A 16,156-nucleotide genomic window follows, 5' to 3' on the forward strand; every position below is an offset into this window, starting at 1 on the left:
TGACAATTAAATTGGGCAATTTCTTGCTGCTGATGTGTCACATATTTGAATTGGCTCTGAAATGTATATTGAAACAAATGTAATTGGTTTATGACTGTCATGCAAGGGTAGCCATGGGAACTGTTGACCCACAGCATGAAGTATTATTTGTTTAGGACAAGGATTAAACAACGTAATGCATGTCAGAGTATGATATGCCTAGGTTCATTGTTTGAGATACATTGTCAAATGCAATCTGTGATTTTATTTGCAGCTACAGTAATACTGAAGTCCTTTCTTCAGCTTCTCTCTATCGTTTGAGTTAACTACCTATCATTTTCTTTATGCAGCATAAGGGGCTAATGGCTGTAATTTTCAATGAAAGTAAAATGTATGCAAAACTGCCTTTAAATGGGATGTATATGTTGACTTGGTCCCAGTAAACCTTGGCTCTAGTTTGAGGCACTGAGCATGTCAATTATGCACTGACTATGAACTGATAATTTAATTTCCGTTTACAAAGCCCGGGACTGAAGTGTTCAGTTTTGAATGTCTATAGAACAAGAGCCAAATCATTGGTTAAGCAGGCATTCCAGAAACCAGTGCACAGAACCATGATTCAGATCCAGTGAGATTCAAGACTGCAAAGATTTAAAAGCAGTGCTGGAACTTGAAAGTATTTGGACAGGATAATAACACACAGATTTGCTAGTAAAACATGTAATCTGAACTGATTACCATTTCTGACAAGAACCCAAAACAAAACAAAGATAAACAAAAACTCAGCAACAGTGGGACATAGAGGTGCTGCAAAAAGTTCAAATCAATGCATGCAAAGCATGGATTTGTGTTCAGTTTCCCTCACAGTGACAGTGCATTTACTGCAGCACTTTGCTTCTGGTGATTTAAAACCTTTTGTTACACCTACAGCACACTACATTATCAGGACAGTGAGCTTTTGCCAATGAATAACGTAATACCCAACAAGGTTAAGACTTCCCTAAGTATTGGGCTATGACTCACTAACTTGAGCTTCAGGAATAACACTTTATTATCTTAACCTCTTTCTAAACCCCTTTTCCATCATTGACATTTTCCACACATTTCTATAGTGTCTTCTTAAAATGATACATTTTGGAGGGTTTGCATATTTTACAGGAAAAAATACACTCCACTGTAAGTATAAAGACTGTGTTTTTATTTATAAAGGGGTTTAATCTTTACAGTCCACCTTGTAACAAACAGGAGCATATTTTTCTTCTTCATGATGTGTCAAGATAACAAACACAATTTCACAATTCACCAACAAAAGGAAACTGTTAAATCCTGTCACAAATCAAATGTTTTGCAGTGCTGGTCTCACCTCAACCATTTGGTAGCAATTTTTAAAAAGCCCTTATCCGGTATTGGACTGAGCTTCTTTGAATAGTCCTCTGAATTCAGGGATCCCAGGGGAAGAAAAACATCTTCTTTAGCTTACAGACAACCATCTTTATATCTGACACTTCATTTTACTTTATTTCTCAGTTATGTTGCCAGTTATATTTATTAGCTACAAAGTCTGAGACAAAACTTTGATCAAGCTATCCTTTAAGTCTCAGGCCGATATGATCCCTTAATATAAAGAATGAGCTTCAAGCTAATCGTAAAACTAATTTCCTCAGATTCAGAGGAGCCAGTGGTCACATGGCTCGCTGTGCCTGTCGGGCTCTGAATATTCACTCGCTGGCCATGCTAATATGCTTATCAGTCCCTGAGCTGGTGTGATGATGGGTCATAAGGGTAACCCAATGGGATAATATGAAAACACACACGCACATAGCTTTTCTGGCAAACCTATGAATATATTCAGTAATGCTGTGTGAATATCCAAGTTCAAATTAAATGGCATGGACAATATTGCAATAGATTTCTCTCTCTCTCTCTCTCTCTCTCTCTCTCTCTCTCTCTCTCTCTCTCTCTCTCTCTCTCACTCTCTCTCTCACTCTCTCTCTCTCTCTCTCTCAAAAGGCAACATAATGTAACAATGCAGGTATTTAAACTCTCATTAATTACATGGCTGTAACTCATTTTTTGTAGAGAGTGAAGCTAAAAGCACTACATGGCTGGTATTTCCATAATCATACTGTAAATGTGATTAACACACTCTTCACCCTGCCAAGACAGAGCTCAACCTCAGGCAGCATGTTATGTTAAATTCTGAGAACAGGTCTCTAATAACTAGACACATGTTAGACATTTTACACAGGATTTCCTTATAGCAAATTAAATGATATGTTTATGTATGTATTTATTTAAATATTTAACCTGTGATGAAATCCCTTGTTGATGTCCACTTTAAAAAGGATGCCATGGGGAGATGGCTACAAGACCAGGCAGCGGGACCAGCAGCAGCAAAATAAAATCAAGTTGAAATCAAGTCACACAATCACATCAAGGGCTCAGATATTGTGACAATGTTGAGGAGCCAAGGCTTTAACATTGAGGGGTAGTGCATTCCAGGCAGTTGATGAGCACTCTAAACATCCAAGAATGTTGACCCATGTCTGATTTACATCTAGGGTCCTTAAGAACCCCATAGCCCCTATTGTATAATGCTTAGTAAGCCAGAACTATTGATCAGAATTAATGATCTGTGTATAAATGCGTATTTGAAAACAGATCACAGGTGTACAACCTGCTACTGCAAGATAAAGCAAGATCTTCCAGATTACTCCTATGATTAAACACACTTCTGTCTATCTGAAGAGAAAGCATGGCTGGTCCAGGGTAGTAGATTATTTGAATCTTGACCCAATCCATAGAGAACTGTTTCAGACAAGTACCTTTTGAGAAGTTGTTGAATTGTGAGCATTGTATATGCATTATGTATATACAGTATATAATCTTTCTGCCTAAGTTAAATAAAGGTGACCATCCTTTGTCTAATTAAAAGCTTTTAACAGTCCAATAACGTCTGAAGTTGTGTCAGTAGCTTAGAGGTGCATAAGGGTATCCAATTAGCACACAAGGTGACACATTAACGCCTCTCCTGCATTCAGCTTGTCTTCATTTGAAACAAATGGGTACCTGCAAGAAATACCAAGCATATCAGGGCAGATGGTGGTTAAATGAGGGGTATTAATGGGCTCCACTTTTGGTGTAAGCTGGCCCTCAGCAGATATAAAGTCACACAAGATAAATCACAATTCCAGACACTGAGCAAAATTGCCACTTATCTTTACTGCAGGTTTTTCTTTTCCTTTTTTTTTTTGTTAAATTTACTTGGCAGTTCATTATCAGTTTAAAAGTGTCTTTATTAAATCTAGAAAGAAGTTGTACAAATCAACCTTTGCTGTCAAAACCATGAACCTTTGCATGGATTCAGTGAGCTCTTTTTATAAACAATAACAATGGTTCCCTCTACTGGTAAGCGATTCAATAACAATGTCATTTTTGAAAACTGTTTTCTGTGTCTGTGTAGTTAAACTGCAATACAATTTTGGTTTCTGTGTAATAAAATGGTCATATAATGTTATGATGCAATTAAATATAGCTGTGAGTTTATTATAATGAGAGATTACATTTGTTTCTAATGTTTAACTGTGTACTAATGGTTGGGTGCGAAAACAGGTCACAGTCTTCTTTGTAAATAAATAAGTGCCAGATCACACTGAACTGTAACCCTCTGCTTCTGTGATGTCACTTCTGTTTGGAACATCTTCTTCCAACTATTTTTAGACTTCACCATCACTGACTTAAGAACATAAGAACATAAGAACCTAAGAAAATTTACAAACGAGAGGAGGCCATTCAGCCCATCTGCATTGTATTGTCTGCAAAGCAAATGGCAGCAGAAGGGAAAATGCCAAAAGTATTCATAAAAACTAGCTAAAGAAAAAGTAATGAAGAGAAACATGAACACAATACATTACATATAATATAGCTTGACTTGTATGAATCAATGATCATATTATACTGTATCTGTGTCAGCAGCTTTGAGTAGCTGCTGACACACAACATTTTCATGTGCAGTGCACTAGAAGGCCCTATGGATTAAAAACTATAAAGTACCTTGTTGAACCAAATAACCTAGTTTTCCACACTCGAGGACTCAAGTTCTCTAGCTCGAATTTACTGTCTCTAAAACAAATACAGTGTTCTATCTGGATTATTATAATAAAAACAATTATCGGAAATATTATAATTAAAATATTTAATTCCTAGTTCAAATCAAAATGAAAACATCTACCGAAAAAGTGTCCTATGTCAGCAGATGGCAGCATTGGGTTTGTTAATACCTGTTCATTACTACAGATTTACTGTATCAGACACCAACACTAAAGGACAGAAATGACGACATCATGGAATCAAACATTTCTACCTGATACATGTATCATGCTGATTGCCCTCTACCTCAATTCACAAACTCTGATTGATTCTGTAATGCCGGAGATGTTCGTCACCATTCACAGTATGTTTTCTTGGCACAGAAAAATGTGATGCCCTATTTCTCAAAAACTAGACAAGTCTCAGATTAAAATATTAAATAAAATAACAATTTTGTATAATTGTATTATTATGTTTTGTAGATTTCACACCAAGGATTGTTACCATAAGTCTTTATCAATAGCTTAATGAATATTTAACGGATGGAAGCACTGCTTGTTAGAAAATTAAACATTGTGACACAACGGCACTTAAGGAAGGGTAAACAGAGGACTCTTCATTAATTTATTGGACTACTTTAGTTAATTCATGACTGTAGGACTGTTTTAGATAATGAAGTAATCCGACACATTTTGCATTGAATACAAACAGTAAAAAAAAAACTGAAAACCTTCCAAGTTGATTTTTTTTTTTTTAATCTTGGAAAATGTCCAGCCAGATCTGATTTTCAAAGCCCATAATTAGGTCTGAGATCTCATTATTAAATCTACATTAACATATTAATCGAAGCGAGGCTGTAGGCATGACGTTCGACTGCAAATCTTTCAGGGCAAGACTATCAAAATCCAGGAATGGTCTTTTTTTTCTCATGTATTGCCAAAACATCTTTCAAGCCAAAGAATTACGCATTGATTCACATCAAAGATTACGATGCTGTAATGTCCAGAATGTTTTAATAATGTAAAATAAATTCACTTATGCACATGACTTGGGGGGATGTAGGTTCTGGACAACCATTCCTCTCACTAACAGCTGCTATGGAAATGGAGAACTTGAGAGGATTGCTAAACCTAACCGTTAATCCCATTTTACACTGGAATCCACTACAACTGGAGCTGGCCTGACATCTTTAAAGCACTTCACTTGGATCTCAAATATATAACACCAGCTTCAGGAATGTGTTCCAGTGGAATTTTCAAAGGGGAGTCTATCAAAAGTTGATGTTGAGCTACGAACAGTACCAGGTAACCAGCAGAGTTTGTGGTCATGTTGTGCCCTCTTTCCTGTGAACTCCATTCAGAGTACCTTACTCATTATTTAATTTATGGCTGATTAGCTTGGACTGGTGACTGAGCTAGGGTTAGGGTTAGGGTTAGGGTTATATCATGCAAAAAGAGTGACGCATTAAGTACACTGTGCATACAAACATTATAACAAGTGTTACCTAAAAGTTACATTCCATAAGGATTTGATTTAAAATGCATAAGCTGTATACTTTATGACGCTTTTAGAAACTTTGAATACCACTACAGAACAATAAAATAATGCAGGCCCAGTCCTACATCATCATCAATGAGAGTTATTAACCCCATAGAGTTATTGATTCCCATGGAAATGCCCATTGTTGCTATTGCTATAATATGTTTTGTTTCATGACTTCATGATTTATTTATTTTTTGGTCTGTAAAAATAATTCCGGTAACAACACTGGGATTGGATATATTACACTGACACAAAGCATTCACAGGACAAGGGACATGACTCCAACCATGCTTGGTGATTGGTACAAATACGTACTTAAATATGTTGTAACTAAAGCTTTGAAATCTATGTCCTGCCCTTAATTAGGTACCATTTTACTGTGGTTAAACCGAATAGTCTATCTAAGACTACATCCTTGTGTAAAGGGACAAAAAGTACTGACAGAAAACTTCTGATTGTTAATGCTGCTGCTGCAATTATTAATTGTGCTGAATTTTTCACTTAAGATTTTCAATGGGGGATGTACAGTACATAGAATATTTGACAATGAGCTTGTATAATGTACTTTCAGAAATTCGTCTGAGAACTTAAATTTTCCATGTGATACATGTATTGAGACTGGTCAGGTTTTCAGTGTCTACACTTTCGCCTAAACTTCCAAGGTTAATCAGGGATAATGCAGCTTTGACTGTTTTTTTTTTTTTTGGTCTAGACTAAAGGCTTCCTGTGTTATTAAAGTATTATTTGAATATGTATAACCTAATCACTCTTTCTGTTCTAGGAGTTTAGGTCCTGACTGAAGATTCACTTTTTATACAATTATTTCCCAGACTCATATAAACTACTCTGTATAATCTGTTCTGTGTCATAGCTTACATAACTATTTGAGATCAATGTATAGCTTGCACTATACAAAATAACATGGGGATTACGATGACTCTTATAGATGTAGAAAATGAGAAATACAATTCCAGCTGATCAATTAGAAATAGGGGCAGTAAGAAATGATACTAAAGCTAATAAATGGTAATAACATTGATTTTGAAGATGATTGTCAGCAGGTTAACTGCTTGGTGTGAAATGCTGGAGGCGTATATAGTGTTAAAGGTCCATAATGCTGATCCCTGTTTGACAGTGTGACTGCAGTGTGTCAGCTAGGCCAGATAGATGCCAGTGTGTTCCATCTGGCATTCATTTAACACATTCATTACCACCTTCCCACGCATTTCTCTGTCTGTGTTGCTGAAGTTTAGGTGAGGAAAAAGAGTTATCAGAGTATGTGTCTGTTTGATATTGAAATCAAGACTAAACTATTAAAATAATGGAGTTATTCAGCTGAAGAAATGCGCAGCACAAAGCTAGGGTCAGTTTGGGTTCGCAAAAAAAATAAAAAGCCTTTGCAGGTGGAGGGCTTTCATAACAAACTTGGTTTCATAATTATTTATTTAAAAAATCATTTTTGAAAGTGTAGCCAGAAGAATTTAGCAGAGTTTTGTGCTTTGTGACATTATTAAACATCAAAATAAAGTGCAAACAGAAATAACTGCCAAGCTCTCATAGCGGTAAATACGAAAAACAAATATATATTTATCGGAAAATAGGTCCTTGTGCCTTTGATGTTGCCATTTCTCTTATTTTGTAAAGATTGTGTGTGAAAATGTTTGTTTACTGCTCCGAGGTAGGCCTGTCTTACAGCGCAGCAGTAACATTGCAAAACACTCACATTCACGGCTATCTTCTAACACGGTCCTCTACCGCAGATATACAAACAAGACCTCATTTTAAAGCTCTCTCCTCTTTCTAATGATTATTATTATTATTATTATTATTATTATTATTATTATTATTATTATTATTATTATTATTATTATTATTATTTATTTCTTAGCAGACGCCCTTATCCAGGGCGACTTACAGTCGTAAACAAAAATACATTTCAAGAATCACAGTACAAGTAATAATACAATTAAGAGCAAGATAAATACAATGACTTTGGTACAATGATGTATCGCAAGCAGGACTATCTCCCAGTGCCTGAGTAAAAAGAGTTAAAGGGCCATGTTGCCAGCAGGATATTTAAAATTGGGCAGACCCTATAGAGTTAAATTAGGTGGCTCAAGGATATCTGTGAAGGTGAAAAGGCACTTGCTGGTACTTTTTATTTTCAGGTCACCTATTGAGGGTACATTAACACCTATTAAGTTAATGTACCCCCCTGCCAAGGGTACTAGCCAAATGAGATGCAAGGCAATAAAAAGACAATTTTCTAAGTGTCTCTAATGGCTGTATATTTACATAGTCGTTACTTAGTAAATAAACATGTGCTTACACATAATTACAATGTTATTATGTATAGTTAAATCTTTTTGCACAATATATGTAAGTACACAATTGATCAGAAAAGGGTTAGGGCCAGGGTTAGGTTTAGAATTAGGGTTAGGGTTAGGTTTTAAGTAAGGTTTAGGGTTAGGGTTAGGGTTATATCATGCAAAAAGATTGACACATTAGGTACACTTTAACTATGCATACAAACATTGTAACAAGTGTTACCTAAAAGTTACATTCCATAAGGCTTTGTTTTAAAATGCATAAGCAGTATACTGTACAACACTTTTTGAAACTTTGATTGAATATCGCTAAGGAACAATAAAATAATGCAGGTGCTGCATTTTTTGAGGATATAACTTGCGGGACTCATTTGTTAATTTCCTTTGTGTTTAGGTGGCAATTAAACAACATGTATTTCCTAATACATCTTTGCATGGCTTAATTCCCATGTGTCAAGTGGTTGAGTAGATGCTCATTAATTGTACTACCGCTATCTTTAAACTGTCACTATTATAACAACCTGCTGGTAGTACATGATACACAGTTTTCAAATATAAAACAGCTTTTTGATTTATAATTGTGCCGTATTGTGATTTTCACAATACATTACACTTTTTAGATGTATATTAGATTATGTAAGATACATTAGTAAGGTATTAGAAATCACATTTTAAACTGTAGTAGTAACAGCATTTACAGATATTTTAGCATACATTAATAGCCAGAGATTTGAGAGTCTGAATCTACAATTCTGTTTTATTTATATATATACAGTATATACAGTATATACAGTATATATATATATATATATATATATATATATATATATATATATATATATATATATATATACTGTATATATATATATATATATTTTTTTTTTTTTAAAGCAACAACCATATTAAAATAAAATTAGAATGGGGTCTTTAGGTGCAAGTTTAAAAAAAGGATAGTTGTTTGAAAGCCTGGTATTACATTTGTTTTAGGATCATGTTTATTTTAAAAAGTACCCCAAAATAAAGCGTTACCTTTTTAATAAAATACATTGTACTCGATGGCTAGAAAGTAAGGACTGTGGGGCAGGGCAACTCAGTAAGATATAGTATGAAATGTAGATACAGAAAGCTGGTGTGTACCAGGAATTACCACAAGAGGACATAAAGGGGTACCACTTTTGAATATGACAGGCCAGTCCGATGCAATCTAACAGGAACTAAGATGTGTGATAACTGTGGGTGGTTCCTTACATGTTTGCTAAACTGTGATACTTTTCAATGCCCCCTTGTGTATTAATGAATCAAAAAATGGAAAAGAAAATCCATGAATTCACATCCTAGCATATTTCAATGTGAAAACATCCATCTGGAAAGTAATTGAACCGTCAGGCCCTGATCAACTAATTACACAACACAATTAATTGCAGAACATCAATCTTTTCCGACCTCTCTAATGTAGTGTCCATTAATAAAGTCAACCCTCTTGCCCAGTTCCCCTATCTAGCCTTCTTCACACAGCTATTAGTTTCTTAATGAGGCGACCCATTTGCACAACTGTTCTAAACTGGACCGTAACTACCTCCAGAAATCTGTGGACTGGCCATCTGGTTTCATGAAATAGTGATTGACATTATAAAGTACCATCGTCATACAGGCTTCTTTGGTTTACCATTCTCCAGGAGCTCATCAAGTGAGAAGAACATCTGTTTTGGGGTCAAGGACATATAGCACCTTCATGGATCAACAGTAAGAAGCCAGAATGCCGAAACAGATGCTGGAGTATCTCGTTTTGAGTTTTTCTTTAGGGTTTTTGAAAAAAATATATTATCTTGTGCGCACTAGATACTCATGCACACGACTTACTATATCAGATATCTGGTGTTCTCGGTGGATAGGTTAGGAGACAATCACTAGGAAATTGTGGAGAGACTATACAATAAAGGCATCATATCAAAATCATTTAAAAAATACATGCAGCCACATAATGTAAGAACAGGCCTAGCAAGAGGAAATCCTAAAATGCACAAAGAAAATCACCCTATGCAAATGATAGTCAGCACGATTGATAATCCAACACACGTAATAGCTGAAATACCAGAAAAACAACTTAGGTAACACTTTGAGAAATTACCAAGCTATGTTAAGGATACAACACCATTTTTAAAAAGACTTGAATCACTAAAGCACAACCTTCCAGAGAATACAATTTTATTTTGCATGGATGTAACACCCTTGTACCCAAGTGTCCCTCGTAAAGAAACTCTAGAAGCTTGTCAAAAAGCACTAGATAATAGACTTGATAAATCAATACCAGCAGCAGAGGTGCTGAACATGATCAATGTAGTTTTAGAAAACAGTTATTTTACATTTGTTGATAAGAATTACAAACAAAATGATGGTACAGCAATAGGATCTAAATTAGGAATGCATTTTGCCAGTACATATATGGGGAAATGACAAGAACAATTACTTAGAAAATCGGAAAGAGAACCTTTAGAATACATTCGGTTTGTAGATGATATTTTTGGGGTTTGGACACGTGGAGAAGAATCTCTTTTCCAGTTTCATAAAATGGCAAATGAAATACACAGTAATTTAAGTGGGCCTTCGATGGACAAGAAAAGAACTATAATTTTTAGATACCATAGTAAAACTTGAAGAAGGTTCAATTCAGAATGACCTCTTCTGTAAACCTACTGACATGCAGCAGTATTTACACATGTCCTCTGCAAATCCAATACACATACAGTATATAACAGCAATCCCAAAGGGCCTAGGAATAAGAATACGAAGAATATGCTCAAAAGAAAGTGACTATGTTAAACAAAGCAATGTATTAAAACAAATCTTAAAAAAGAGGATACAAAGAAATAATTATAGAGAAGGAGTTAAGAAAAGTGGATAAACTAAAAAGAGATGATCTAGATTACAAAAATAGAGATAAAAAAGGTCAAAAGAGTCCCATTAGTAATGACTTACTCAAAACTTTTGCCTAATATTTCTAAGATAGTTTGGAAACACTTGCGGATTCTACATAATTCAGAAAAATTGAAAAAAGTATTTTTTAAGGCCCCAGTTGTAGCATTCAAAAGAGAAGCTAGTTTAGGTGATATTTTAGTTCACAGTAAACATACAAGAATAATTGACAGAATATGTTCTACAAATACTTGCACTAGTACATGTAAAGTGTGTAAATATATGGACAAAAGTAAAAATCTAATTAAACATAAGAACAACACATATCCACTAAAAACTAATACCTACTGTAAAAATAGCAATGTTGTTTATGGAATAGCCTGTGAAAAATGGAAGAATAAAATAAAGTAAATACATTCAAACACATGCTCCCTTGAGAAAGATATGTATAACATATCAAAATGTTGGGCAGCTGGCTCTTTGAGCTTATATATATATATTTAATATATATATTTTTATAAGGATAAAAGGAGACTGTTTTAGTTCAGCAACCCACTTGCTGCTCAGGGGGACTGTAGATCAAGCAACTGTTGCAAAACTCAAGCAAAAAAAAAATAGTTTATGGTAACATTCAACAGCAATCAGAAAGCAGTTGAGCCTGTGTGTGTGTGTGTGGGGGGGGGGGGGGGGGGGGGGGGGTGGTGGATCAAGAGGGTGTGCAAAACAAAAAAACAGCATTTAATTTGCATTAATTCAGGGTCACTCAGTAATCCAGCGCTACCTCGTCAGTGCTACCTAAAATAGGATGAAGCTGACCATAACCGCTCACTATACTGGTCATTATCTCCTAATTCAAAAGGCTTACCATATGGTGAGTTCAAGGCGACCGCCTCTTGTATCTCACTTCTCCATCAGTGTGCTTTCATTTTCTGAGCGGATAACAAGGTCAGTTCTAGCACTTGTGCTTGTATACTGTATCTTAAGCTGAGGAAGCAGGCACAGTATGTGTTATGTCTTGTCATTAGGGCTAACAAAATATCTACTGCACTCTTAATTGGACATAGCTGGTTGGGGTCACTCACACAAGCAATTGGAGATGATTAACATGTTTTCTCTACCCAATTGGAAATGCCCAGTTCAATTGTCGCTGCAACCTGACTTAATTTATATTATAAAGTGAACAACTTCTGTTGTAAACATTTCACTTTTGGCCATCATTTGTGGACAAAAGTCTAATTTTATAGACCCCTGTATTTTCAGAGAGTAATAAAATAATTACACATTTTAAATAAGCAGGAAACTCCTTACTGCTCCTGTTATTACTAGTTTATAATGTTACAATTGTACAATTCCTCAGAGAAAATGTGTGTTTTGCATTTACTTCAAGTAAGGCCTGAAATATCCTGATTTAACAAATTTATTTCCTTTAAACAAACTGTTTTTTTTAATGTCTTCTGTCTTTGGGAGCTGTCAATCACCAAATTGTATGTGCCACAGCAGATTCTTTACGTTTCAGTAGCCGCTTGGGAGGCTAAATGTTATCGGGATGAAAACAGCTGCTTGTATAATTATCAAAGAACAATAATACGAGCATAAGAACGTACACAGGTCTTAGAGATAAATTACTGCATCAAATTTAAAAAAACGGTTATCACGGAGCCATTGTCTTGAATATAAATGAAAACTCCTTAATCAGGATTGTAAAAGAAAATAATATTGTGACACAAACCTTTGTTTTTGTTCACCACTATTGTCTGCATATCTACATTCAGTTGCAGCAGGGAGCCATCCTATTTGTGTAAAAAGAAGAGCCATTTCCCTCATGGTTGATGTGAGAACCAACTGTTTTGGCAAAGATTTTTAGCACTAAAGCATGAACTATTGCCAGGACTGTCTTGTGATTACAAATTAAAAAATGGCCAAAACATGAATTAAAGAGACAGAATCTATAGTTACAAATATTCATTAAAGATTCTTTTAGCAGTATAGGACACACAAAGCTCTAATATTTGTTGGTGGTACTAGTATGGATAAATGTCCATTCATGATGCACAGATACTCTTAAGGTAAAAATATTTGGTCCTTTGCTCTAAATTGTCAATAGTATATGTTCAGAAATGAAAAAATGCAGCCATTAAAGCTACCAAACCAGAAATAAACTGCTATATTTATTTTAAGGAGGTTACAAATAGTTGTTATTAGTTGTAGAATTGGAATCTGTCCCTTTTGGTTTCAAGACCTTTACACATGATTACATTTAAAGCTATCATATTGTAAATATAAAGGTACAGCAAGACCATTTAACATTACATAAATCGTGTCTATCAGTTGAATAAAGTGCTCTTCACTTGAAAAATACACTTGACAGAAGGCGAAAAGCAAACGTAATGCTTCAGTCATCACACAATGACTGCAGTTACCCAGCGAGCCCGCTGACAAAGGAGGATGTCCTTATCCTTGAAACGAGTCAGAAAAAGATGTGTTCAGTGCAATAAGAGCTTAACCTTTACATGCATAGTATGATGTGTGCATCTTTAAATCACCAAATGCAGCTCCTGATATGAATCCTTTTTTATATTACTTTGACATCTGGAACACAGTAGCACTAGTTGCTGCTCAGATTCATCAGAGACTTACATTATCTGTAGGGCCCATTCCAAATTATAGCTATTCTGTGTATTACAATTTCTGGTTTTAGTTAAAGGGAACATATTACATTGTAATTATTAGGTAAATGCAATGATGTATTTATTAGGTATTTTCATTATTTTAATACTACATTATACTAAGGGCTGACATGGTTATTGTTTATATATCAATGATCCTTTTTATATGATATGTACAATTTTCAATTAACGTATAATTACACTCAACGCGTCCTCTAATTATACCTATTATATAAGTGATTTTGACTTTTTTAAGACCCTGTGTTTTAATAAAAAAAAAAAGTCAGACATGGTGCTGCTTCCTCTTTGGGTCTGACTTCAACAGAAACACGGCAGGTTTTGCTGTGAAACCTTTGTGAAATGTTTTTATTAATGCTGCACTGTGTTCTGTTACTTCAGGATAACAGGATTTGAAACTACAACCTATAATATATGCCTTGTAATTAAGAGTGTCACATAATTTCTTACTTTTCATTTAATCACATTGCTTTCAGAAGGTGCCTATACAGTTAGAAGTGGATTTGAGAAGATACCAGACATTATCAGATTTATTTTCCAATCCATTCAACTCTATGTGTTCACTGTATATCAGATGGATAGAAATAATATGTCTAATGCTTTGAATGCCCCGCAGTTGTATATAAAGACATCAATCGCAGTCAGTGCAGTAATGGTTGATCCCCACTCTTTAAAATCACCCAAAACCTACTGCAATCAAGCCATTGATTGAAGGTGGACCATACAAGATGATGCTGGAGATTGGAGATTATAATCAGCCATAAAAGAACGTCTCCTTATATTCAAGGGTAAACAGAGTCTGGGACTTCAATGAGATGCACTGAGATGTCATCTGAGTAAATCTGCAGGCTTCTAGATACTGTAGGAGACTGGCTGATAATATCCAAGTGATTTTATCAAAAGAACCTGTAAAAGGTCAACATATTCAAAGCAACTGATTCCCATTTCAGAATCGTTGCCGCCAGAGTGGATTGAAATGTCAAAATGTGTATTGTTGAAGAACACTGAAGGGGGAAATCCTCTCTAAGAAATATTTATTTTTGTCAAACTGCGAGACACTGTGTTTCATTTCTTGAGGAGGTCCTGCAACTTAAAACGCTTTTGAGTCTAAGACACAAGATAGGTGATTGGCCAGACCTATTGGGTCAGTCTTAAATACAGGAAGTATTTATGCTGGGATATAGTCACACAAGTTGTGGCTTGTCTGGCCGACATTGAGCGCAGAATTGCATGGCAATAAAATTGTCCTTAGTGGGCACTGTTTAAAAAAGTTTGGGCAAACCACATTAATTAACTATGAAATACAAAATGTAAGCAGGAAAAAGACAGCAGACATGCCAAACATATCTGAAGACATGCTCTGTGCAGCAGTGTACCATGCTCTCCCTCGTCTGGACGCTTTCATGGAGGCTGTATTCAACATGTGTTGTGACTGAGCTAGCAGACATTTTCAGTCTGTTGTCTTTTATTTGTTTTTATGTTGTATTTTATTGTAAAATAACCATGTGATACACACATATAAGCATCATTGGCAACCCTGTATGGGCATTGTGTTTCCCATGGCTGGTTCTGTGCCTGGCTAGATGCAGCAGTGGAGCAGCCTTGGTATTGATTCTCAAATATTTCATATTGCTTTTATTATAGTGGATCCAAGCCCCTACTAATTAGAAAATGTTTGGATCAAGTCTGGCAGTGATCGCTGTTAAGTCCTGAGTTTAGCTGATTTGAGATCTTTAACCAGCAACCTTCATATTAACAAGCAGTGCCATCACTTCATACATAGTTCATAAACTAACTAGCAGCTGACTGCATAGCAGATGATTAAATGACTCAAAATAACTCGAAATCCAGTTAAAATGTCCATCTCTCTGGATCAACGAGTCATAAAAAACAGATGGGAATATTCTAAATTCACAGCATTGTAGGATGCCACTTTGGAGCTACAATGAGTGTCCATAAAAGCGAATTGCAACAGCCCCAGCCACATAGACCTGCTGCATAAACTGCAGGCTTCCATTGAGCTTGGCACCTCTCCAAGATTTATAGGAGGCTGCTTGCTGGAGTGGCTTGTGAGCAGTCCAATCGTATGTTGCTGTGCATGAGGTTAATATATTTTAGGTGTCTAATCCTCTGTAATTCACCAAAAGCCCTGCCAGGAGACTTGCTACATAAACCTACAGCAAGCTTGAAGAGCTTTACTCGGAAATCAGATAGAGATAGGCTTATTATTAATACATAGTCAGCTCCTCTGATATCCATGACAGATAGATGCTTTCCTAGTCTCAGGCAAGACACACACACACACCTCCACACAAGTTAAACATTTATTTAAAACCTTTTATCCATGGATTGAGCAGTAGCACCGACCCTAATCCTGTTAGAAGGCTTAAATCTCTTGATGTGAATGCAGAAGCACTTGCACAGACCTTAGGGGCCTCTTACCACTGCAATTGAGTGAGGATTTTGCATACTCTTTAAGAGGGAAGACAGGCTTTTCACATGTTCTACATTGATCAATGGAATGTTGCCATCTGCCTCATTAAATTAGTTTGTAAAACTCAATCTTATCTTGCTCCAATGTCAAACTGGGGTTGCTACTGGTTCCATTTGCACTCTACAAAC

The sequence above is a fragment of the Acipenser ruthenus genome, chromosome 23 (assembly GCF_902713425.1).
Source record: "Acipenser ruthenus chromosome 23, fAciRut3.2 maternal haplotype, whole genome shotgun sequence".
NCBI classification, from domain to species: domain Eukaryota; kingdom Metazoa; phylum Chordata; class Actinopteri; order Acipenseriformes; family Acipenseridae; genus Acipenser; species Acipenser ruthenus.